The sequence below is a fragment of the Bacillus rossius genome, chromosome 14 (genome assembly GCF_032445375.1).
Source record: "Bacillus rossius redtenbacheri isolate Brsri chromosome 14, Brsri_v3, whole genome shotgun sequence".
Lineage (NCBI taxonomy): Eukaryota > Metazoa > Arthropoda > Insecta > Phasmatodea > Bacillidae > Bacillus > Bacillus rossius.
In genome coordinates, this window is record NC_086341.1 from 41,400,199 (window position 1) to 41,426,575 (window position 26,377).

At 40.0% G+C, this 26,377-nt stretch overlaps 1 protein-coding gene across 3 annotated transcripts in view; it reads left to right on the forward strand.

Moving 5' to 3' along the window:
- Nucleotides 1–26,377, forward strand: part of LOC134538815 (probable cytochrome P450 49a1) — a 123,224-nt gene that overhangs the window by 15,574 nt on the left and 81,273 nt on the right. The gene's annotated exons all lie outside the window — the stretch shown is intronic.

Below are 26,377 nucleotides of genomic sequence, written 5' to 3' on the forward strand. Positions count from 1 at the left end.
TTTTCATGCGGTATTTTGACAAACGTAAACATTTATTAATGTACAATAACTGAGAAATAAATATATAAAGTATAACCTAAGAAACCTTACATTAGTTTTATAAACATGAAAGTTAAAAATACCAATTTATTGTAATTGAATATAATGTATAAAAAAACTGTACATACATTGCTAGTGCTGTGTTACGTGTGAACACACATTCTATGTATGCAGCGACAGATGTTGAATAAACTTGGTTCTGTACAAAATTTACCATGATGAAATGAAAATTAATTTAATCCAAATCACACACTACATACATATAGTTCTCATTCGTTTTGGCATTTCCTGTATTGTACTCGTGGAACAGTAAATAAAATGCCTTACAATCCATAGTGTATTTTAGGTGGATTTCGAAGAATGACTAACTCTTATAGTTGTTAACATGATTCGACTTCCGAAAAAAATATAGTTTTTTTGTTTCATGCTGTTCCATATACCACACAAACATCGTCAACTCAAAAGTTATATATATATATATATATATATATATATATATATATATATATATATATATATACTAGATAATGACCAGCATGCGTTGCAATGCCTCAATCAATTTTTTTAAACGTATACTAAGCATCTCTCTTTATCTCTCTAATTCTCTATCTCTCTATGTATATCTCTATAACTCTCTCTATCTTTCTATTTATATCTCTATCTCTCTATATATCTTTCTACATATATATCTCTATATATCTTTCTAGCGGACCCGACAGACATTGTCCTGCCCAAATGTACTTTTTGTGAGATATGGATATGGCGGTAAGTATTTCTACGCTGGACATTTTGTATCTTCTCATTACACATACCCCTCCTCTTGGGCACGCCACTGCCGTTACCAAAAACCTTTCCCATGGTTACGCAGAAGGCAACAACAATGCAAAAGCCCGTTGCCATGGAGGCTAATTATCAACAATGCTTAGTTTTTTTGCTTTTAAAGCGTGTTTTTTAAGTTTTTTCTTAACTCAGAATCGAGATAAAATATCCAATTGTGAATCTAAACCATCCTCGAATCCTCGTGAACTCACACAAAAAAATTTCATCAAAATCGGTCCAGCCGTCTAGGAGGAGTTCAGTGACATACACACGCACACAAGAAATATATATATATATAAATAAAGATATATATATATATATTTAAAAAATCATATTTTAATGGAAACAATAACTGTCGTAAATTTGCAAAAAAAAAAAAAAAAATCACTTCCTAACTGATACATAAAACCTTGAGATGGAAAATCTCGGTCGAGTTCGTTCATGGTTAATATCCGACCAAAGGGGTATAAATACGGAAGATTTTTTGATAAACAGGAAGAAAAAAAATAGCTATTAACGCCCATAATATGACGAATGTCGCTTCCGTTCGGATTATCATAACTCGGGAGAGAAATATCAAAAACTTTTGTCTAAATATATTTTTGATACACTTCAAAACTGTGTAAACACACAAAATTAATTTTTCGTAAATAACAACTACACGGTTAGAAAAAAAATATACCTGTAATCCCGAAAACGTGTCATGCTCTTTACAGGCAACAACAAGTGGCAGACCTACATAAATTGTCTCTTTTTAAAAGAAGACATAATATTTAATGTTTGTGCAGTGAAACTTAAGTGGAATTTTCCCTAAAACGAAGAATATGAAAATGAAATTTAAATAACGGGTGAGACAAAGCCTTAAAGATATTTCCTGTTTTTGAGACACTTAACTTTTTTATTTCTCATGATTTAAGCTTTGTTGTTATATGATAAAAAAGGGGGGTTATCTGTAAGTCGGTTTACGGACAATTTTACGTGATAACGTCATAAGAAAACATTGATGAAAAATTGCATACTTTTTAATTTTTTAAATATTATTTACATCTTTTACAAATTTAATTTAAATAATTTGTTTAAATATAATCACGAACAATTATTTAAAAAGCCCGCCTTAATCTGTTTGATATTATAGAAGATTTTCTCGCACGGTGGTTGGCCGGTTCTTGCACGCTCGGCTCAGGCGGAACGTGACAATTTTTCGTGCGTGCAGCCGGCGTTCATCGATTTATAAGAAGTTATCACGTCAAAAATTCTATTAAAATTAATTCAAAGGCTAAAGTTTTGGTGACAGCGAATTTCATGTGCATAAACGTTATGGTTACTTGTGTTGTAGATAGTACAGAACGATGCGCTAAATATGCCAAGGTAACAAATTATAACGGGAGTTGTTTCGTTTATCGAGTGATTCACAAGCAGTAGAGCTGTGTGTCATGACCGCGAGCGTGTTATACCCAGTGTTGTTGTTTGTTCAAGTGAAGTGTCAAGTTCTTGCGCGGACAGCCGATGTCAGTCACTACCTCGGCCCACACTGGGAAGCCTACGATTCACTCGTCCTTCTGGACATACCCGAACACTCACGCACGCAAGCCTTCTTTCAACAGACGAGAGAGCCAAACCCCCGATCGTGCATCTTCGGTTTTTTTTTGTTCATTGTAAATAAATATACAACTCATGATAACTAATGGTCAATTAGGTTAGGTTAGCTACATTATAAATACTGTTACGATCGCGCTTGGCTGCAGTGCTTGGCGTCGCCGCGCTCGTTCGGCCTGTCTGCGCCCCCTTCCACCCGCATCCTCTCCCTGGTATCTCGTGTCATACTATCTCGCGACATCCTGACCGTCGCAGCTCGCACCTGCCTCAGATCGAGTTACTTAAAGAGGCCGCACTGCGGAATAAAAGGACTCAGACATGTTTATCGGCGTGTTCTGTGGGAACCCGATGCTTGTTGCGTTTATCGGCGTTCTTTGAGCAGCCGCCGCGTCCTTCGAGGACTCACGACGCGTTTCTGGGCATTTCGACGGCGAAGGTCACGCGATATCTCGGAGACATGCCCGATTGTTCTGGACGGGAACCCAAGGGCTATATAAGGAGGTTGGGCCGACCTTCGAGTCAGTCAGAGTTCAGTGGGGAGTTCTCCCGCGGCGGAGTTTCCGGGCGATAGTGCCGCGGGTGCGGCAGAGTGGCGAAGTCCTTGGACGAAGGTTCCAGGGCAGAGAGTCTGAGTGAGTGAGTGGAGTCGGGAGTTTCCGGGTGATAGAGTCGCGGGCGCGGCGGAGTCCCGAGTGAAGTTGCGAGCGAGTCGTCGTGTGGGATCTCGGTGAAGGGTGTGACGGCGGCGGCGGAGTCCCGCGGCGGAGACCCACGAGGGGTGCTGCGGCGAGAGTTGCGCCGGAAGTGCGGCCCAGCGAGGTGTGTGGAACGAGTGACTGGGGAATTGACATTTCTTTACGTGTAATTAATTATCTGCCAATTTAGAAGATTATTTGTAAGTGACAAGTAGTGGTAATAAATAAAACTGTGTGTGTGAAATAAAATCTATTAATTGGGCTATCCTTTACAAACCCGCAGGTAAATCGTAACATTTTGGTGTCAGAAGTGGGATAGCCCTAATTAATAGATTTAGGATTCAGTTACAGTATTAGATTAAAAGTTAAGGATAGAATTTAGTTTACGAGAATATAGTTAGTGTTTAGAACTTTAGTGAATTTGAAATTTTCTAGAGTTAGTATGAGTATACTGTAGTCAGTGTTAGTTTTGAATGTAATAGAGATATTTTTAGTTTAATAAGAAGGTTCGGCTAGGTCATTTAAAATTTAGAACAGTATTAGAAAAAAAAATTATTTAGGTTGTTTAATTAGTAAATCCTTTAGAGAGAGATGGCTGCTGAAGAGTTAAGTGTAGAAGATATTGGGAAGATAAGGGCTGCCCTAGAAGAGATCAATAATAAAATGGAAGATATGGTGGCCAGTGTGAGGAAATATAACAAAGAAATGTTAGCCAGTATGAAGAAGGGTCAGGAAGAAATGTTAGCCAGTATGAAGAAGGGTCAGGAAGAAATGTTAGCCAGTATAAATAAGGGTCAGGAAAAAATGTTAGCTAGTATGAAGAACTTTAAGGAAGAAATGGTATCTAGTACAAAGAACTTTAAGGAAGAAATGGTAACCAGTATAAAGAAATTTACGGAAGAAATGAAGAGTGAAAGGAAGGATAGTAAGAACCACCATGAAGAAAAGAAGAGTGAGTCGAATAATAGTGTAGAGGAACTGAAGAAGAATCAGGATGAAATGAAGAATGGCCTGGAAGAAATGAAGAATGAAATGAAGACCGAAGTGAAGATAAACCAAGAGAAGAATAGCCAAGAGAAAAACAGCCCTGGATAACATATTAAAAAGTTATTTGCTAAGCAACCATAAAATGATTTTACAGTATTTTTAATGTAGCTATACTTACCTAATATAACCAACCATCCACAAGGTTTTAAAGTATTTATAATGTAGCTAACCTATCCTAATCGACCGCAAAATTTAATGCTACACCGGTTTATACAATGAGATAGAACGAAAAAAAAAGCGAGCATGAACTTCGGGGAACTTCAGGTTTGTGTCTCTCGTATGTGAAAAGAAGGCTTGCCAAAGTGAGTATTCGGGTATGTCCAGAAGGACGAGTGAATCGTAGGCTTCCCGCCGACACTGCATTCTCGCATGCTGACAACATTGCACTTATCAAAGTATCCTCGTCTGTTGTGGTATTCCCTACTGCAGCTGCCATCGAGGTCTCTGCAGTCGTTGGCATCGCTGTCTTCGATGTTTTTGCTGAAGACGGCACAACTTCCCTCGAGGTTTGACATCGAAAATGCACAAACACCAACTATATCCCAGTATACTTAACGAAAAGAGCTTATCCATACTCTGCCAAAACGACAGGTGAATAGAGGACCCCCGCAATCTGGTTCGCAAGTTTATACTCGCAGTCACTGGTATAGAATGTGAGTGAAAACAAAAACAATGATCATATATTTTTTACTGTTTAATTATTCCTTTTTTTTAAATTCACCAATCATATTCAAAAACTATCTAATTGGCTACATTTAGATAAATTTAACACCAATTAAATTTGTCTCTAACCAGTAACATTTGGCTAACATTTCCAATTGCATTTGGCTCCACTTGCACTAGTTACTCAAACGACTTCAAATTGCTCCATTTGCTTCGGTGACTCAAACTATCTGAATTTAGGTCTATCTAGCCCCAATTGAATTTGGTTGTAGTCAAATTTGTCTCTATTTTGGTACATTTGGACACAACTGGCTCAAAAACATTTGGTTCTAACAAGCTCCAAATGCCACAGTTGCTCCAAATAGTTACATATGGGTCCAACTAGCTCGAATTACATTGAGTTCCACTATCTCAAATTGCCTCAGTGGCTCAAACTGGCTACATTTCGCTCCAACTGGCTCTAATTGCACTTGGTTTCCAACTAACTACATTTTCTCCAATAGCTCCAACTGGGTACATTTGGCTTTAACTGGCTCCAGATGGGTCAAATTTGCATTAGGCTCCAAGTGGTTACAATGGCTCTAATTGCATTTAGCTCCAATAAGCTCAAAGTGCTACAATATTCCAAACTAGCTACATTGAACCTTGTATTATTAAAATATATATAACATGTCTTACTTTTAAAACATTAAATCTTTGGGTTTTTGCATACAAATATTGCATTGTAATTTTAAAAGTTATACACTTCACAGTTTACAACACAATGCTGTAGGACGAACAATATGCTTAATGTAACTCTATAATTAGTATAATTTGAGAGACTTAAATAATGTATTCTTCTCATAAACAATTTTTTTTTATTTATTTTAACGAAATAAATTGCACATATATTTTCACACTGTTCTACTTGAAGAGAAAGAAGAAAATATTTTTTTTTGTAGCCGGTTTTTTAAGAAACACATTGTAAAGCTACACAAAACAAGAACACAGTGTACTAAGCTGTACCGCGAATCGCGCAACTGAAATGCAGGAGTTGTACCATAACAGTGTGACGTAACCCCCCACGCATCTCTCATTCTAAAAGACAGGTTGGAGTTACCTTTCCAATCTGTCTTACGTCGCCCACGGTTGTGGGTGAATTGAACTTTAATTCCCTATTCAGAGCTGGAGAGTTAAGGTGTGCTGAGTCACAACCATTACGTGGCTTGTGTCAATGGGCCACTCTCTCCGGCAGAAAATTTCGGCTGCCATTCAGAAGCGTAGCAGCACTGCAATGCAGTGACGGAATAATGAGGTACGCGTAAGAAAACCCGTAAGATGTTGCATTAGATGAGTAGCAGATTTATTAGTTACGTAATCACGTTCGTAAAGTATTACCAAGTTTCAGGTTTCAAACGTCTTCGTGATCTTATACAACCAGATTGAAAAAGGAAATCTGCCTTACTGAAGGAAAGATAAAAAAAAATGTGTTTGGGTACATTATGAAAAATGTCACCCTGTTCCTTCATAAAAACATTTTACTCCTGTGTGAACATTTAAATAAGCAACAAAAATAAAATAATGTGTGTAAACAAGATTTTAAAAACTGCTAATGCCGACACTACCACAAAAAAATTATTGCTACATTCAACAGCCACTCTCAATTAATTAAATTATTATTTTTAATTATTACTTATAGCTGATCTCCGAACCTACATAACTGCTTCTTTTCTAAGGGATTAGTTAATAAAACTACTATTTGAACCTCCCTTTTGACATTACTAATAAACAATATTTTCAGATAAAGTATCCATGATAGAGTGATATTTTATGCATACATCTTGAAGACATATAATGTTCTTAGCAATTTTCATTGCTGATTTTTGTGCTCATAAATACCAATGTTTGTCGTATAAGAAAAATTTAAGTCACTGAAAACATTTTTCAGCTAAGTAATACATATGCTGCTTCTGTAGAGGAAATTGCTACACAATATTGTTTATTTGAGCACAAAGCAATGACATACAAACTTGAAACCAAATCCTGTGGTACACATTCTGTCGATTACATTACCATCATTGAATTGCACCAACATAATCTGTTAAAATATTACTTTCATTTGTAAACTCACATGTGGTCCAAAGTACCTTACACGTATCTTCATGTCCTCTTTATAGCTTTCAGGACAAAAACATTCGCACCACTTTGGTATCTACCTTCTCAGTAATGTCACTGAAGTGTACATGTCTGGCCTTGATCCTGCTGCTGCATAAAGCAAACTACCGCTCAATTGGCTGCAGAAGTATTCCACATTTTCATTACTACATTCTTCATTATTTAAAATCTCGACCGCCAAATTCCGATCCATTGGTGTGTTAACTGGTTTACAGTCAGTTATGCCATACTTATCATGAAACCATCTCAAAAAATGTTCATATTTCAGATAAAATCAGTTTGTTTACATTTCCAAACGTGGATCTAACTTCTTCAGCGAGTCGATGAACTCCATGAGCAAATCACTTCACATGAATCAAATTGGGATAAAATACTTAAAGGGCTTTGGCTGCCTGGATCATATATGGAGCAGCATCTGAGAGAAATATAAACTCTCCTTCATCTGCAGAAACTCAAAGAAATATTTTTGAGGTGACAACGTCTAATAAATCGATGAACGCCGGCTGCACGCACGAAAAAGTGTCCCGTTACGCACATTGTACGCTTGCGCCGCATCTATCTCTCTTCCACTCGATTGGAACAACCATCGATTTGACTTTTTCGAGGCACATTAAACTTGAAACACTCCCATTCGTTTCCTACTTTTGCTATCATCGTGCTATCCTTAACATAATAACACAGATTGGAAGAAGTTAAATAGCAAACATGTATAAAATTTATAGTTAAAATAATCTCTTCGTTAAAGTAATAAACATATTTGAATTAATGAGTGCAAATAAAAGTAAATTTATCAATTAAATTGTAGATATCATTTCACTCCATCTTTGTATCCATACAAAATAGTGATAATTCAATAAAAATGATTCAATTTTATTCATAAAAGTATGTAATCATTATATCAATGTTTTGTTATGACGTTGTCACGTTAAACTATCGTCCGTAAACCGACTTTACAGACAACCAATTTTTTTTAATACCCTCATTCACAACTCTGGCGATTGTTGAATGATTTGTCATTTCAAGTTGTTTGCAGGCCACCAGACCGGAAGCAGAAGAATCCAGTCGTAATGAACCGACAATTAAATTCGCAATGTAGCGACCACAACTATCGGTAGTTTCATCAACTGAAATCCAAATAATGCTATCCTGGAGTTGATTGCGTATTTATTCCACAACATGTAGGTAAATTGTTGAGTAGTTGGAAATACATACATCGACACTGTAGTCAGTAAATATCAATAAATCATGTTGTCCTACGTACAATATCTTTGCATTATTTTTCATGATTACCAAATCAATTAGTGTTTTAGAGTACGGTGATACTCTTTTAGACACTGTTACCATTTTTTTAAAGCCGAATATTGATAAAATCGTGTTAATATATCTTACGTCAGGTGTTTATTTATTAAGTATATTAGTATTAACATATCCTAGACATATTATAATGTGAAAGCTAGAGACCGGATTATATGCAATTGGATATTTGCATATTCATTGGCATATTTAGTCCATTTTCATTGGTTAGTGCATATTTTACCTAAATTCGTGTGATGATGCATATTTTCGCTATATTTGCAATATTTATAGGTAGGATAGTTAATGATTGATAATGAACAAATGCAATCTAACGTTGAAAATGGCCATATCGACTAGCCGCACGTCCTTCGAGCGCGCTTAGCAGCCACCCGTCTATTGTTTTCAGAATACAAACCTCTGGGGTTTGTTACCGTTAGTTCAAATTCACAGTTTGGAACACAACCGTACACCACTATCACGGGAAGCCTTCTTTTCACAGACGAGAGAACCAAACGCCCGATCGTGTATCTTCAAGTTTTTTTTTTTTGTTCATTGTAACTAATGATAACTAATGGACAATTAGGTTAGGTTAGCTACATTATAAATACTTTAAAACATTGTAACCGTTGATTTGGTTAGGATAGCTACATTAAAGTTACTGTGAAATCAAAAATCAAAAAAGCGAGCATGAACTTTGGGGAACTTCGGGTGTGGCTCTCTCGTCTGTGTAATGAAGGCTTCCCCCACTAATCACTACGCAATTAAATTACGCATGTTATTGTTGACGCGCTCTCATTGCGTTTGTGTGGTGTTTTATTTGTTTGTGCAAAGTTTGAAGTGTACCATGCCACCCGAAGGAATTTTGTTTTTCGTGGATAGCTGACTATCCTTAAATATTTACATACGACGGAAGTGTTTTATATTGTCGAATTTGCGAGAAAAATATTCCGCCTGCGAAAATAATTTCAAATTGACCAGCAGGTCTAGACAAGTCTTCATGTCGCAGGATTAAAAAAGAAAGGCCTAAAATAACTTATAACAGCGGCATGTAGCAATAGTTCTGCTTCAGAAGGCAAACAAAAAACTATTTAATATGGATTTATGTGAAGCATTGTAATATTCCTATTCATAAACTTACAAAGTCTACATTCAAAAATTTTCTGCGAGAATATTGCTTGAATCAAAATACACCAGACGAATCAACTTTGCGTAAACATTAAATACCAACAAAGTAGTTGGAAATAGGGGGTTCAAGCACAGGCGCAGGAGCCAGGAGCCCGCCATCTTGGATGACGTCATCGGCGGCCATCTTGGATGACGTCATCATGACCTTTGACCTTGACCTTTGACCTTGTCAATCTATGCTAATCTATGCCAATCTATGCTAATCCGTATGCCAATCTATGCCAATCTACGCTAATCTATGCCAATCTATGCTAATCTATGCCAATCTATGCTAATCCGTATGCTAATCTATGCTAATCTGTATGCTAATCCATGCTAATCTGTATGCCAATCCATGCTAATCCATCCGCCATTTTTGTATTTCTAGAAATTTCCACCAACTTCGAATCGTGACGTCACCGTTGCACTTTGTGTCACGGACGCCATCTTGGATTTGAATATTTTTTTTTCGAACTTTGAAATTCGATGTAAACATCAACCGCCATCTTGTTTTCGTCTGCTGGTGGCCGCCATCTTGTTTCGTCTGCTGCTGGCCGCCATCTTGTTTCCGTCTGCTGGAGGCAGCCATCTTGCGACGTCATATAGTTCTGTTGGTCACCACCAGATAGCGGCAGGGATTATTTTATTTTTTTCTTTAACTAAAATATTTTCAGTGCCGAGGCTGGGATTCGATCCATGGGACGTGAAAACGTCCAGGATGTCGTGGTTACGAGGCGGACACCTTGACCACTAGACCACGAGACCAATTGGGATATGGTGGAATAAATAATCTATATATGCCACGTACTGACGTCAAGTTTTATGATAAAAGGGGGGAGGGTGACTTTGCCTTCCCAAATGCATGAAATTCAAATTATTATTATACCATCGCCATCTTTAATTCCAACACAGACTACCAGATGGCGCCAAATTCAAATATTAGTTAGGGAGTCAGCAGGCAGGTGTCGCATGCCGCCATCTTGGTTCTCAAGTTGGCTGGTAGATGTCGCTAGTATCGCGCGCCAAATTCAAAAATTAGTTACCAGAGGCGCCGCCATCTTGGTTCTCAAGTTTGCTGGTAGATGTCGCTAGTATCGCGCGCCAAATTCAAAATTAGTTGCCAGTTGACTAGCGTATTATTCCATACGGTGCATGTATATAAGCGAGTCCTAGACAGCAGGATGCTCAGTTTGTTACTGACGTCGGCGGTGTAAGGATCGCCTAGTTTGTTTCTTCTGGTGCATGAGTCGTGTCAATTAGCTGTTCTTGAGATTTCGATGGCATCACAGAAATGGAAACAATACAACAAAAATTGAGACTATACAACAAAATGAAAACTATACAACAAAAAAAACTGAAACTATACAACAAATTGAAACAGCAACATCCAAACTATTCGCAGAAAAATATTTACATGTCATCACCGACATACCCGTGGGGGACCGTGCGGATACCGTCTTCACATATTCGACGCTTATCGTCCTCCCATGTTATGGCTAGCTTATTGCTGTATTCACTATACAGCACATGCTCTCTCGACCGTATGGCTCTAACACCTACCCTCCTTGTGTGGTGGTCTTGCAGGGCATCCAGGTAATCACCGAATGTGATGTGGTTTTTGACCACACAACGCTGGATGCCCTTAGCCTTCTTCTCGACCTTCCCACCGCACATGTATGCATAGAGTTTGGCCCGCAGACTGACAAACTCGCTCATTACTTCTCCCCCACATTCATCTTTGAATTTGCCAACAACTTTCTTGTTGATGGGGGAGAAGCATGGGTGGTCAGGAGGGTAGCAGCTGGTGTCGAATTCAGACATGAACTTAGGGTCGGCTCTTAGATCATGGTAGAAGTCCTGTGTCTGAATCTCATACACAAAGCTGTCTGTATCCATATATGCCAGATGAATATTTTCCTGATATTTCGGTTTCATATTATTATAGTGGAAGTCGTACATGAGTGTTTTTGATAGATCAAGTACTGCGAGTCCGGCATAGATCGGCTTGTCGAAAACGATGGTCTCATGGTTCAGGTGGACAAGACTCAAGTTTGGCTCATACATCGTGCGGTCCTTGAAGGACGGACGGCACACCAACTTCTTAAATCTCTTCTCAGAGCACACCAACTCCATTTTGAGCCTACGACTCTTGTTTTCCATCAGTTTACCAAATGTAGAGTTCACAGCGAGCTTGAAGAACTCCTTCTCGAACTCGTTGGATGCTGCTTTGCGCTTGTTGGTGTTCAGCCGAATATAAGGCTCCAACCATGCCGACTGCTCAAACTGAAGAACTTTATGTATACTTATGATTTTTAGACCATGCGATACTGCTTGCTGTAGGTTTTTGTAGTGAACGATGTAGTGCTCTTTATTTTCCAGCGTTGTCATCAGCTTTGATTGCTTTGAGCCGGGCGGACACTGATTTACGGGAAGAAATGGCAGGTCTTTGTGACTTTCGTGGAGTTCGAGAGGGTACTCCACATCACACTCGATAATGTAGCCTGTGGGTGAATTTTCCGGAATAGACATGAGATCAATTGATGTGTCTGTCCATTGGAAATGACGAATGGGGAGCGGCAGAGACATCGCCCACCCGTACAAGTTGTTTGCATCAATGTACTCCAGGAATGTGGATGGCTTGGAAGCATCATGTGTTTCTGGTACGTAGGCATTATTGGCTACGCAATGACGTTTAATGCTTTGCGCTACACCACCGCGAATACCAGCCTCCACAAACATATACATGTCATAATCTGTGAGTAGCTCTAGCTGTACACCTGTGGTTCGAAGCATCGCGTCGAAAGCGAACCCAGGACAAGAAATGTAGTGAGACGGATCTAAACTATATGTTTCCAAGCAAAGACTGCGGAAATTCTCGAATACGTCCGCCAAAATCAGAACATCCGTCTTTAGGTACAAGTCAGCATACTCCCCTAAGGTAGCACACTGAAACTTGTCCCAGACATTTTGTGCGTGAGCGTAATCTGCCTCAGAAATACCAGAATCAGTCAGAATATTAAAGAACTCATCGATGGATGGAAGACTAGTATCGTATAGTCGAGCAAAAGAATCAACGAAGTCGTAGGGGAAGACTCCCTTGCGGGTAACCAACTCCAACTCATCAGGAGCGAAAAACTCAGCAGTACTTATAAACTTGTCTGCAGGCAAGAACTCGGCGAGCGAAGCGAGACCCCGACTCATAAAACGGAACGTATCGACAAACTGAATGCTGAACTTATCATGTAACTTCTTGGAAAAAGTTATCAGCTTCTCCTCTGAATTCGGAATTATGAAAATATCTTTAGTATCATACCCCAACTTCCTGATAATGAAGTTCTGATCGTATGCCAGGTTGTGGAAGAACACAATCATCTTTTTTGGTCTGCGCCTGAGAAGGTTGCAGTCATTACATGCAGGCCCAATAAATTCACCGGTGAAGTGATTGTGGTCACGAACTTTCTTTACAGCCCCTCCAAACTTTCCCCCACAGTAGCAACAACACCTTGCTTGCAGAAAAGCAGTGTTTTGTACATGTGTGAGCGGAGTCATAGTAACATATGTAGAAAATATTTTCTGTACATCATGTCCAATCTCCACAATGCGGGATATGAATTTATCTTCTGCGTCACACCCCCTGTATACTTCAGGCTGTGAAGGAAGTGAAGAAGTTAGGTGTGCAGGAATGACTGTATTATCTGCTTTCACGTAAATGCAGTAGCTGTATGCCTCATGCTTTTGGTACTGCAGCGTACATGACTCATCAGGATTCGGGTGACACGTATGGATTTTCTCCAGAATAGCTTCAAAGTCGCAGTATACCACGATGGGCATCTTGTCACTGTGATGGAAGTTTTTGAACTTCAGAACAGGAGGCAAGCCATTTTGATCGAGCGATGGCATTTCCATCCTAACAGCAGCATGCTGTTTGCAGAACTCACTGTGTTTTGCCAAACACTGAAGACCAGTGAGCCCACTAACCCTTTCCCGATCATCATAATGCTTGAAGCATCTTTTGCAAACATGAATAGCATCATGATGTGAAGTGATTTGGGACCGAACCAGGGCAGAAAAATTAGTGATGTAGGTGAAATGGGACGAATTGTCATGGACCAAGAGCAGCAGATAGAAATGATGTTCTTTCTCTTCAGGAGCGACTCGTGCAGGAACAACATTCAGGTTCTCGTCGATACTGTAAATGTTGATGGAGACTCCGGGGTTCTGTTTTTCAAACAGCGGTATTTGCTTGATTGGAGTAGGGAAGTCAATGTTGCTGAAGTTGAACTTCCCCTCTAGGTCACGGTAGCGCTGGTTAACACGTTCTGGATCCCGTCCTTCCACATACTTCACAAGGATCGCCCACTTAAAGCACATGTGATCTTCGAGGTTTTGTGGATTTATGATTGCATGTTTCGCCTCGATGGAAGTATGTAATTCTATGTAGGAACTGGCACGGAGTGGATCAAGCTTATTTATGCGAAGCTGTAGGCGCTTGACTGCTGACAAAGTCCATCCGGATCCCTTTCCCATGTAGTCTTCCTCCTCCTTGCAGATCTTAGAGATGGATTCAGTAACTGCTTCCTCCACCTCATGAACTGCGTAGAGGGGAACATTCATGGTTTTGAAGGCCCTCTTGTCTTCACAGGCATCTACTGATTTTTCGTAGTCGCACTCAAGAACGACATTAAACTTCAGCGGTCCATTCTCTTCAATCTCCTCCTCAAGTTGGCTTATTATTTTTGCCTTGATGGAGTCCAGGTACGTACAAATGTCCTTGGCAGAACTTGACGTATTTACAGCAACGTAAGTCTTCAAGTTGCCCTTGAATCCCACTTCGGCGGTGATGAAGCCATGGGTATTGGCCAAACCCGCGCCGGTCACCACCTTTGTTCGGCTGGTCGATGGTTTAGGCAGTACTGCTGGCTTAACTGCTGCCATCCTCTGCTTCTTTTTTGGAGGCGGAGCAGCCCCCTTGCACACCTTAATGTGGTTGCGAAGAGTGTCAGCCCTGACGAACTCTTTAGCACAGTTCGTGCAGGAATGTGCTATGCGGTTAGGGTTAAGACCGCAAGCCGACTTCTCATGTAGTCTGGCGACATCAGCACGGGCGAAGGCCTTATGGCAGAAGCTACACCGGGTGCCTGATGTCGTGGCGACAGCACCAGTACATGTTGAAAGGTGCTGCTGCATCTTGTCGCTGCGTGCGACCATCTTCCCACACAGGTGGCACTGCTGGAAGTTACGAAGCTGATTCTCAGCACACTGACGCTCGTGCCGGTAGCGGTTGTTGCCTGCCGTGAAGGTAGCAGGACAGAAACGGCATTTCTGCATGGTTGATGCCATCACAGCTATCGGTAGTCCGGTCTCGACGTACGGAACACGCGAAGGAAGCTCGACGCACGGAGTACTGTAACAAACGAATAAAGAAAACAATGTAGCTAGATGTTACACGAAAAAGTTGCAAACATAACCTCAAAACTCTAACCCTCAATCTTATTAACCCAAACTGTTAGCAATGTTACTAAATAAAAAATTTGCAAACATAACCTCAAAACTCTAGCCCTCAAGCTTACTAACCTAAACTGTTAGCAATGTAACTAAATAAAAAAGTTGCAAACATAACCTCATAGCTGCTCCTTCATGTACAATCCAAAAAATGGTATAATATTTAAAGTACTGGTAAAAGTTAAAGCTGAAAAAGTATTCAATGCTAACTAAAAATGATTGATTACATAACCTCAAAACTACTCTAATAGAAACATAAAAATATTAACGAAACATGTAGCATACCTCAAAAAACGATGAAGTGGAGCTGCAGAAGATGATGTAGCGTTGGCGGTAGGAATCGTGGTAGCAGCGAAACTCACACACGAACTAACTTACTCAAACTCTAAGAACACACTGAAGCTCCGACAGCTAATCCAGGCCTTTTATAAGCAGTTCTGCTTTTCAACAACAGATGACACCAGGTGTTGTGTTGAGTCATAATTTATTTAGTTCTTTTATGTGGTATGCGGGATGCTCACTAACGTTCGCAAAACAAGGATGGCTTCGCTAGACATCAAGGAGAAGGAAGTTTGTCTTTCATGTTAATGCTTCTCAGCTGTCTCAAAGCATATTATTTGTCTGAGTAAAGTTATTATTTTTTAAATCCACCTGATAAAAATATTGTATGTTCTGATTTATTGACAGAATTTCACTGATTAAATGTAACTCTGAATAAAAATGACATGACTCAGTAAGTAAAAAATTCTTCATGCAGAGATAGATCTCTAACAAATAATCAGGAGCACTCGGTGAAAACCATCAGATGTCTAGCCAGGAATAATCAGAAACACTTGGAGAAAGCCATCAATATAATATCAAGATTAATCAGAAGCACTCGGAGAAATCCATCAGATGTCTAGTTAGGTATAATCAGAAGCATACGGAGTAAACCGCCATAATATTGTCAAGAATAATCGCAAGCTCACGGAGTAAACCGCCATAATATTGTCAAGAATAATCAGGAGCACACGGAGAAAACCACCATAATATTAACAATAATAATCGGAAGCACACAGAGAAAATCATCATAATATTGACAAGAATAATCGGAAGCACACGGAGAAAACCACCACAAGTTTTCTTTGATATCATAAAAATACAGAAAAAATATTTAATAAATAACAAAAAAAATTAATAAAAAATTTTAAATGACAAAATAAAATACAAAAATACATAAACAGATTCTGCTAGCTTGTGAACTTCTCATTGTTGAGCAAAGATATAGTTCTAGTACAAGCCAGAATTTTATGTATTTTTGTATTTTATTTTGTCATTTAAAATTTTTTATTAATTTTTTTTGTTATTTATTAAATATTTTTTCTGTATTTTTATGATATCAAAGAAAACTTGTGGTGGTTTTCTCCGTGTGCTTCCGATTATTCTTGTCAATATTATGATGATTTTCTCTGTGTGCTTCCGATTATTATTGTTAATATTATGGTGGTTTTCTCCGTGTGCTCCTGATTATTCTTGACAATATTATGGCGGTTTACTCCGTGAGCTTGCGATTATTCTTGACAATATTATGGCGGTTTACTCCGTATGCTTCTGATTATACCTAACTAGACATCTGATGGATTTCTCCGAGTGCTTCTGATTAATCTTGATATTATATTGATGGCTTTCTCCAAGTGTTTCTGATTATTCCTGGCTAGACATCTGATGGTTTTCACCGAGTGCTCCTGATTATTTGTTAGAGATCTATCTCTGCATGAAGAATTTTTTACTTACTGAGTCATGTCATTTTTATTCAGAGTTACATTTAATCAGTGAAATTCTGTCAATAAATCAGAACATACAATATTTTTATCAGGTGGATTTAAAAAATAATAACTTTACTCAGACAAATAATATGCTTTGAGACAGCTGAGAAGCATTAACATGAAAGACAAACTTCCTTCTCCTTGATGTCTAGCGAAGCCATCCTTGTTTTGCGAACGTTAGTGAGCATCCCGCATACCACATAAAAGAACTAAATAAATTATGACTCAACACAACACCTGGTGTCATCTGTTGTTGAAAAGCAGAACTGCTTATAAAAGGCCTGGATTAGCTGTCGGAGCTTCAGTGTGTTCTTAGAGTTTGAGTAAGTTAGTTCGTGTGTGAGTTTCGCTGCTACCACGATTCCTACCGCCAACGCTACATCATCTTCTGCAGCTCCACTTCATCGTTTTTTGAGGTATGCTACATGTTTCGTTAATATTTTTATGTTTCTATTAGAGTAGTTTTGAGGTTATGTAATCAATCATTTTTAGTTAGCATTGAATACTTTTTCAGCTTTAACTTTTACCAGTACTTTAAATATTATACCATTTTTTGGATTGTACATGAAGGAGCAGCTATGAGGTTATGTTTGCAACTTTTTTATTTAGTTACATTGCTAACAGTTTAGGTTAGTAAGCTTGAGGGCTAGAGTTTTGAGGTTATGTTTGCAAATTTTTTATTTAGTAACATTGCTAACAGTTTGGGTTAATAAGATTGAGGGTTAGAGTTTTGAGGTTATGTTTGCAACTTTTTCGTGTAACATCTAGCTACATTGTTTTCTTTATTCGTTTGTTACAGTACTCCGTGCGTCGAGCTTCCTTCGCGTGTTCCGTACGTCGAGACCGGACTACCGATAGCTGTGATGGCATCAACCATGCAGAAATGCCGTTTCTGTCCTGCTACCTTCACGGCAGGCAACAACCGCTACCGGCACGAGCGTCAGTGTGCTGAGAATCAGCTTCGTAACTTCCAGCAGTGCCACCTGTGTGGGAAGATGGTCGCACGCAGCGACAAGATGCAGCAGCACCTTTCAACATGTACTGGTGCTGTCGCCACGACATCAGGCACCCGGTGTAGCTTCTGCCATAAGGCCTTCGCCCGTGCTGATGTCGCCAGACTACATGAGAAGTCGGCTTGCGGTCTTAACCCTAACCGCATAGCACATTCCTGCACGAACTGTGCTAAAGAGTTCGTCAGGGCTGACACTCTTCGCAACCACATTAAGGTGTGCAAGGGGGCTGCTCCGCCTCCAAAAAAGAAGCAGAGGATGGCAGCAGTTAAGCCAGCAGTACTGCCTAAACCATCGACCAGCCGAACAAAGGTGGTGACCGGCGCGGGTTTGGCCAATACCCATGGCTTCATCACCGCCGAAGTGGGATTCAAGGGCAACTTGAAGACTTACGTTGCTGTAAATACGTCAAGTTCTGCCAAGGACATTTGTACGTACCTGGACTCCATCAAGGCAAAAATAATAAGCCAACTTGAGGAGGAGATTGAAGAGAATGGACCGCTGAAGTTTAATGTCGTTCTTGAGTGCGACTACGAAAAATCAGTAGATGCCTGTGAAGACAAGAGGGCCTTCAAAACCATGAATGTTCCCCTCTACGCAGTTCATGAGGTGGAGGAAGCAGTTACTGAATCCATCTCTAAGATCTGCAAGGAGGAGGAAGACTACATGGGAAAGGGATCCGGATGGACTTTGTCAGCAGTCAAGCGCCTACAGCTTCGCATAAATAAGCTTGATCCACTCCGTGCCAGTTCCTACATAGAATTACCTACTTCCATCGAGGCGAAACATGCAATCATAAATCCACAAAACCTCGAAGATCACATGTGCTTTAAGTGGGCGATCCTTGTGAAGTATGTGGAAGGACGGGATCCAGAACGTGTTAACCAGCGCTACCGTGACCTGGAGGGGAAGTTCAACTTCAGCAACATTGACTTCCCTACTCCAATCAAGCAAATACCGCTGTTTGAAAAACAGAACCCCGGAGTCTCCATCAACATTTACAGTATCGACGAGAACCTGAATGTTGTTCCTGCACGAGTCGCTCCTGAAGAGAAAGAACATCATTTCTATCTGCTGCTCTTGGTCCATGACAATTCGTCCCATTTCACCTACATCACTAATTTTTCTGCCCTGGTTCGGTCCCAAATCACTTCACATCATGATGCTATTCATGTTTGCAAAAGATGCTTCAAGCATTATGATGATCGGGAAAGGGTTAGTGGGCTCACTGGTCTTCAGTGTTTGGCAAAACACAGTGAGTTCTGCAAACAGCATGCTGCTGTTAGGATGGAAATGCCATCGCTCGATCAAAATGGCTTGCCTCCTGTTCTGAAGTTCAAAAACTTCCATCACAGTGACAAGATGCCCATCGTGGTATACTGCGACTTTGAAGCTATTCTGGAGAAAATCCATACGTGTCACCCGAATCCTGATGAGTCATGTACGCTGCAGTACCAAAAGCATGAGGCATACAGCTACTGCATTTATGTGAAAGCAGATAATACAGTCATTCCTGCACACCTAACTTCTTCACTTCCTTCACAGCCTGAAGTATACAGGGGGTGTGACGCAGAAGATAAATTCATATCCCGCATTGTGGAGATTGGACATGATGTACAGAAAATATTTTCTACATATGTTACTATGACTCCGCTCACACATGTACAAAACACTGCTTTTCTGCAAGCAAGGTGTTGTTGCTACTGTGGGGGAAAGTTTGGAGGGGCTGTAAAGAAAGTTCGTGACCACAATCACTTCACCGGTGAATTTATTGGGCCTGCATGTAATGACTGCAACCTTCTCAGGCGCAGACCAAAAAAGATGATTGTGTTCTTCCACAACCTGGCATACGATCAGAACTTCATTATCAGGAAGTTGGGGTATGATACTAAAGATATTTTCATAATTCCGAATTCAGAGGAGAAGCTGATAACTTTTTCCAAGAAGTTACATGATAAGTTCAGCATTCAGTTTGTCGATACGTTCCGTTTTATGAGTCGGGGTCTCGCTTCGCTCGCCGAGTTCTTGCCTGCAGACAAGTTTATAAGTACTGCTGAGTTTTTCGCTCCTGATGAGTTGGAGTTGGTTACCCGCAAGGGAGTCTTCCCCTACGACTTCGTTGATTCTTTTGCTCGACTATACGATACTAGTCTTCCATCCATCGATGAGTTCTTTAATATTCTGACTGATTCTGGTATTTCTGAGGCAGATTACGCTCACGCACAAAATGTCTGGGACAAGTTTCAGTGTGCTACCTTAGGGGAGTATGCTGACTTGTACCTAAAGACGGATGTTCTGATTTTGGCGGACGTATTCGAGAATTTCCGCAGTCTTTGCTTGGAAACATATAGTTTAGATCCGTCTCACTACATTTCTTGTCCTGGGTTCGCTTTCGACGCGATGCTTCGAACCACAGGTGTACAGCTAGAGCTACTCACAGATTATGACATGTATATGTTTGTGGAGGCTGGTATTCGCGGTGGTGTAGCGCAAAGCATTAAACGTCATTGCGTAGCCAATAATGCCTACGTACCAGAAACACATGATGCTTCCAAGCCATCCACATTCCTGGAGTACATTGATGCAAACAACTTGTACGGGTGGGCGATGTCTCTGCCGCTCCCCATTCGTCATTTCCAATGGACAGACACATCAATTGATCTCATGTCTATTCCGGAAAATTCACCCACAGGCTACATTATCGAGTGTGATGTGGAGTACCCTCTCGAACTCCACGAAAGTCACAAAGACCTGCCATTTCTTCCCGTAAATCAGTGTCCGCCCGGCTCAAAGCAATCAAAGCTGATGACAACGCTGGAAAATAAAGAGCACTACATCGTTCACTACAAAAACCTACAGCAAGCAGTATCGCATGGTCTAAAAATCATAAGTATACATAAAGTTCTTCAGTTTGAGCAGTCGGCATGGTTGGAGCCTTATATTCGGCTGAACACCAACAAGCGCAAAGCAGCATCCAACGAGTTCGAGAAGGAGTTCTTCAAGCTCGCTGTGAACTCTACATTTGGTAAACTGATGGAAAACAAGAGTCGTAGGCTCAAAATGGAGTTGGTGTGCTCTGAGAAGAGATTTAAGAAGTTGGTGTGCCGTCCGTCCTTCAAGGACCGCACGATGTATGAGCCAAACTTGAGTCTTGTCCACCTGAACCATGAGACCATCGTTTTCGACAAGCCGATCTATGCCGGACTCGCAGTACTTGATCTATCAAAAACACTCATGTACGACTTCCACTATAATAATATGAAACCGAAATATCAGGAAAATATTCATCTGGCATATATGGATACAGACAGCTTTGTGTATGAGATTCAGACACAGGACTTCTACCATGATCTAAGAGCCGACCCTAAGTTCATGTCTGAATTCGACACCAGCTGCTACCCTCCTGACCACCCATGCTTCTCCCCCATCAACAGGAAAGTTGTTGGCAAATTCAAAGATGAATGTGGGGGAGAAGTAATGAGCGAGTTTGTCAGTCTGCGGGCCAAACTCTATGCATACATGTGCGGTGGGAAGGTCGAGAAGAAGGCTAAGGGCATCCAGCGTTGTGTGGTCAAAAACCACATCACATTCGGTGATTACCTGGATGCCCTGCAAGACCACCACACAAGGAGGGTAGGTGTTAGAGCCATACGGTCGAGAGAGCATGTGCTGTATAGTGAATACAGCAATAAGCTAGCCATAACATGGGAGGACGATAAGCGTCGAATATGTGAAGACGGTATCCGCACGGTCCCCCACGGGTATGTCGGTGATGACATGTAAATATTTTTCTGCGAATAGTTTGGATGTTGCTGTTTCAATTTGTTGTATAGTTTCAGTTTTTTTTGTTGTACAGTTTTCATTTTGTTGTATAGTCTCAATTTTTGTTGTATTGTTTCCATTTCTGTGATGCCATCGAAATCTCAAGAACAGCTAATTGACACGACTCATGCACCAGAAGAAACAAACTAGGCGATCCTTACACCGCCGACGTCAGTAACAAACTGAGCATCCTGCTGTCTAGGACTCGCTTATATACATGCACCGTATGGAATAATACGCTAGTCAACTGGCAACTAATTTTGAATTTGGCGCGCGATACTAGCGACATCTACCAGCCAACTTGAGAACCAAGATGGCGGTGCCTCTGGCAACTAATTTTTGAATTTGGCGCGCGATACTAGCGACATCTACCAGCAAACTTGAGAACCAAGATGGCGGCGCCTCTGGTAACTAATTTTTGAATTTGGCGCGCGATACTAGCGACATCTACCAGCCAACTTGAGAACCAAGATGGCGGCATGCGACACCTGCCTGCTGACTCCCTAACTAATATTTGAATTTGGCGCCATCTGGTAGTCTGTGTTGGAATTAAAGATGGCGATGGTATAATAATAATTTGAATTTCATGCATTTGGGAAGGCAAAGTCACCCTCCCCCCTTTTATCATAAAACTTGACGTCAGTACGTGGCATATATAGATTATTTATTCCACCATATCCCAATTGGTCTCGTGGTCTAGTGGTCAAGGTGTCCGCCTCGTAACCACGACATCCTGGACGTTTTCACGTCCCATGGATCGAATCCCAGCCTCGGCACTGAAAATATTTTAGTTAAAGAAAAAAATAAAATAATCCCTGCTGCTATCTGGTGGTGACCAACAGAACTATATGACGTCGCAAGATGGCTGCCTCCAGCAGACGGAAACAAGATGGCGGCCAGCAGCAGACGAAACAAGATGGCGGCCACCAGCAGACGAAAACAAGATGGCGGCCACCAGCAGACGAAAACAAGATGGCGGTTGATGTTTACATCGAATTTCAAAGTTCGAAAAAAAAAAATTCAAATCCAAGATGGCGTCCGTGACACAAAGTGCAACGGTGACGTCACGATTCGAAGTTGTTGGAAATTTCTAGAAATACAAAAATGGCGGATGGATTAGCATGGATTGGCATACAGATTAGCATGGATTAGCATACAGATTAGCATAGATTAGCATACGGATTAGCATAGATTGGCATAGATTAGCATAGATTGGCATAGATTAGCGTAGATTGGCATAGATTGGCATACGGATTAGCATAGATTGGCATAGATTAGCATAGATTGACAAGGTCAAAGGTCAAGGTCAAAGGTCATGATGACGTCATCCAAGATGGCCGCCGATGACGTCATCCAAGATGGCGGGCTCCTGGCTCCTGCGCCTGTGCTTGAACCCCCTATTTCCAACTACTTTGTTGGTATTTAATGTTTACGCAAAGTTGATTCGTCTGGTGTATTTTGATTCAAGCAATATTCTCGCAGAAAATTTTTGAATGTAGACTTTGTAAGTTTATGAATAGGAATATTACAATGCTTCACATAAATCCATATTAAATAGTTTTTTGTTTGCCTTCTGAAGCAGAACTATTGCTACATGCCGCTGTTATAAGTTATTTTAGGCCTTTCTTTTTTAATCCTGCGACATGAAGACTTGTCTAGACCTGCTGGTCAATTTGAAATTATTTTCGCAGGCGGAATATTTTTCTCGCAAATTCGACAATATAAAACACTTCCGTCGTATGTAAATATTTAAGGATAGTCAGCTATCCACGAAAAACAAAATTCCTTCGGGTGGCATGGTACACTTCAAACTTTGCACAAACAAATAAAACACCACACAAACGCAATGAGAGCGCGTCAACAATAACATGCGTAATTTAATTGCGTAGTGATTAGTGGGGGAAGCCTTCATTACACAGACGAGAGAGCCACACCCGAAGTTCCCCAAAGTTCATGCTCGCTTTTTTGATTTTTGATTTCACAGTAACTTTAATGTAGCTATCCTAACCAAATCAACGGTTACAATGTTTTAAAGTATTTATAATGTAGCTAACCTAACCTAATTGTCCATTAGTTATCATTAGTTACAATGAACAAAAAAAAAAAACTTGAAGATACACGATCGGGCGTTTGGTTCTCTCGTCTGTGAAAAGAAGGCTTCCCGTGATAGTGGTGTACGGTTGTGTTCCAAACTGTGAATTTGAACTAACGGTAACAAACCCCAGAGGTTTGTATTCTGAAAACAATAGACGGGTGGCTGCTAAGCGCGCTCGAAGGACGTGCGGCTAGTCGATATGGCCATTTTCAACGTTAGATTGCATTTGTTCATTATCAATCATTAACTATCCTACCTATAAATATTGCAAATATAGCGAAAATATGCATCATCACACGAATTTAGGTAAAATATGCACTAACCAATGAAAATGGACTAAATATGCCAATGAATATGCAAATATCCAATTGCATATAATCCGGTCTCTAGCTTTCACATTATAATATGTCTAGGATATGTTAATACTAATATACTTAATAAATAAACACCTGACGTAAGATATATTAACACGATTTTATCAATATTCGGCTTTAAAAAAATGGTAACAGTGTCTAAAAGAGTATCACCGTACTCTAAAACACTAATTGATTTGGTAATCATGAAAAATAATGCAAAGATATTGTACGTAGGACAACATGATTTATTGATATTTACTGACTACAGTGTCGATGTATGTTATCGTTTCCCAAAATCTAATCATGGGCCAAACAAATAAGATGCTCTTACACGCAAATCAACTACAAATAATTCTACGATCAGATACAAAATATTAAGTGGGAACGCACCCATACGCTTAGCAATATTGACGATAAAGTAAAGCACTAAATTCCCATTTTGTACAGACATTTTACCAGCACGCGCCGCTTAAAATGTCAAAGTACGGCATATACCAGAAGAGTTGCATTCAACACCTTATTTTGTCCTACATTTAAATGAGGAAAAGATACTACAATGAACTACAGTGAACAAAACAGCAGATTTAGCTGTTTCTTATGTCACATATTTAACTCAAATAATGGCAAAATTTCTAAACGAGAAAATTTACACTTTTTATTCCATGCAAAACAATATTCGGAAGACTTTTCTGCGGGTGTAGCCCGATTAACTAACAATAAACAAAAGCTCACGCATTAGCCAGCCATCCATCCTATATCCCCTCATTTCATTCATCATGACGGTTCTTTCACAGCTAACTTTCACGTTTTAGTTCTACACCTTGAGTGGTCGTATTTAATCTTTTATAGTATGATATGATAAGTTTCTTCGCATTTATAATATATATATAATTTTTAATTTCTCGTGCGAAGCATATTATCATAAAAAATAAAACACCCGTGCGCATTTCGTTATACAGTGAGCGTCAATCAGTGATTTTTTTCTTTTGTTTTGCGAAAATGCTTTAAAAATAGCATCTTGTTGTGAAATTTTGCCTAGAAAACACACGAATCGTGAAATTTTTTATAAGGTTTGTGCGGTCGTGGTAGTTTTTGACAAAACGTTGCATTCGAATAAGCACGTGTTTTTAAATACCTATGTCACATCTGTGACAGGTAAAAAAATATATGAAAACATAGATAGTTAAAAAAGATTTTTATCATACGTATTCATTGCTATAGAGTGACCTGTATACGTATATGGAGGAGAAATATATATATATATATAATGAGAGAGAAATGTACTTGTGTGTATATGTAGATAGAGCTATACACAAAAAAATATATAGCGAGATAGAAAATTAAAGAGAGGAATAGAGAGATGCTTTTTATGAGTACCTATTTCAAACAAATTCAAAAATAAAATAGATTGAGGCATTGCAACGTATGCCGAACATTGGCTGTTATATATATTATTTAAAAACAATTAAAAATAAATTGAATCTATGATTGAGTATTGTGGCTGGTTATTTGAGCGATAGTTTATAACTGTCTTGTATTACTACCGCAGGGGTTGTTGAATGACTCCGAGTGCCTTAGACTTAGAGGTCCAGTTAACGAGAATGGCCGACCACGCAGTCGAAATGAGTGGATCGTTACCACAACGCCAAACGTACAATAACGCCGAATACCATAACGCCGAATGCCAAATTGACCGCAACGCCGACAGCTAGAAAACTGCCGTGTACCACAACGCCGAAATACAGCAACGCCGAAGAATGTTGCTGCGGGGAGGGGGGGGGGTCAAGGGAGCAAAATGAAAAACAACTGAATGAATTTGTGTGTGTTTCTTAAATGTATCTTAACGCCGAAATACCACAACCTAACCTAACCTAGGCTAGTCTAACCTAGCCTAACCTAACGTAACCTTACCTAACCTAACCTTTGTGGCAGTCCTGCAATGACATTTTTCGGCGTTTATGTATTTCGGCGTTGTGGTAATTCGGCGTTGTGGTACACAGCAGTTTTCTAGCTGTCAGCGTTGTAGTTAATTTGGCATTCGGCGTTATTGTTTTCGGCGTTATTGTACGTTCGGCGTTGTGGTGCGTCCCCGAGATTAACCACCGAACCCGAAAAATCACGCGGGATTATACATTGAACGTAACATTAGACTCAGAACAAAAACACTATTACGGGTTTGAAAAGTTTTCAATCGGACCACGGTTGTCCAGACACGCCCACCAGATAAGTCTCCGCCAATGACAAACCAACAAGAGCCTGAACGGTCGAATAACACTCAGGGTCGGCGCGTCCACATGGGCGAACTAGGCGACCG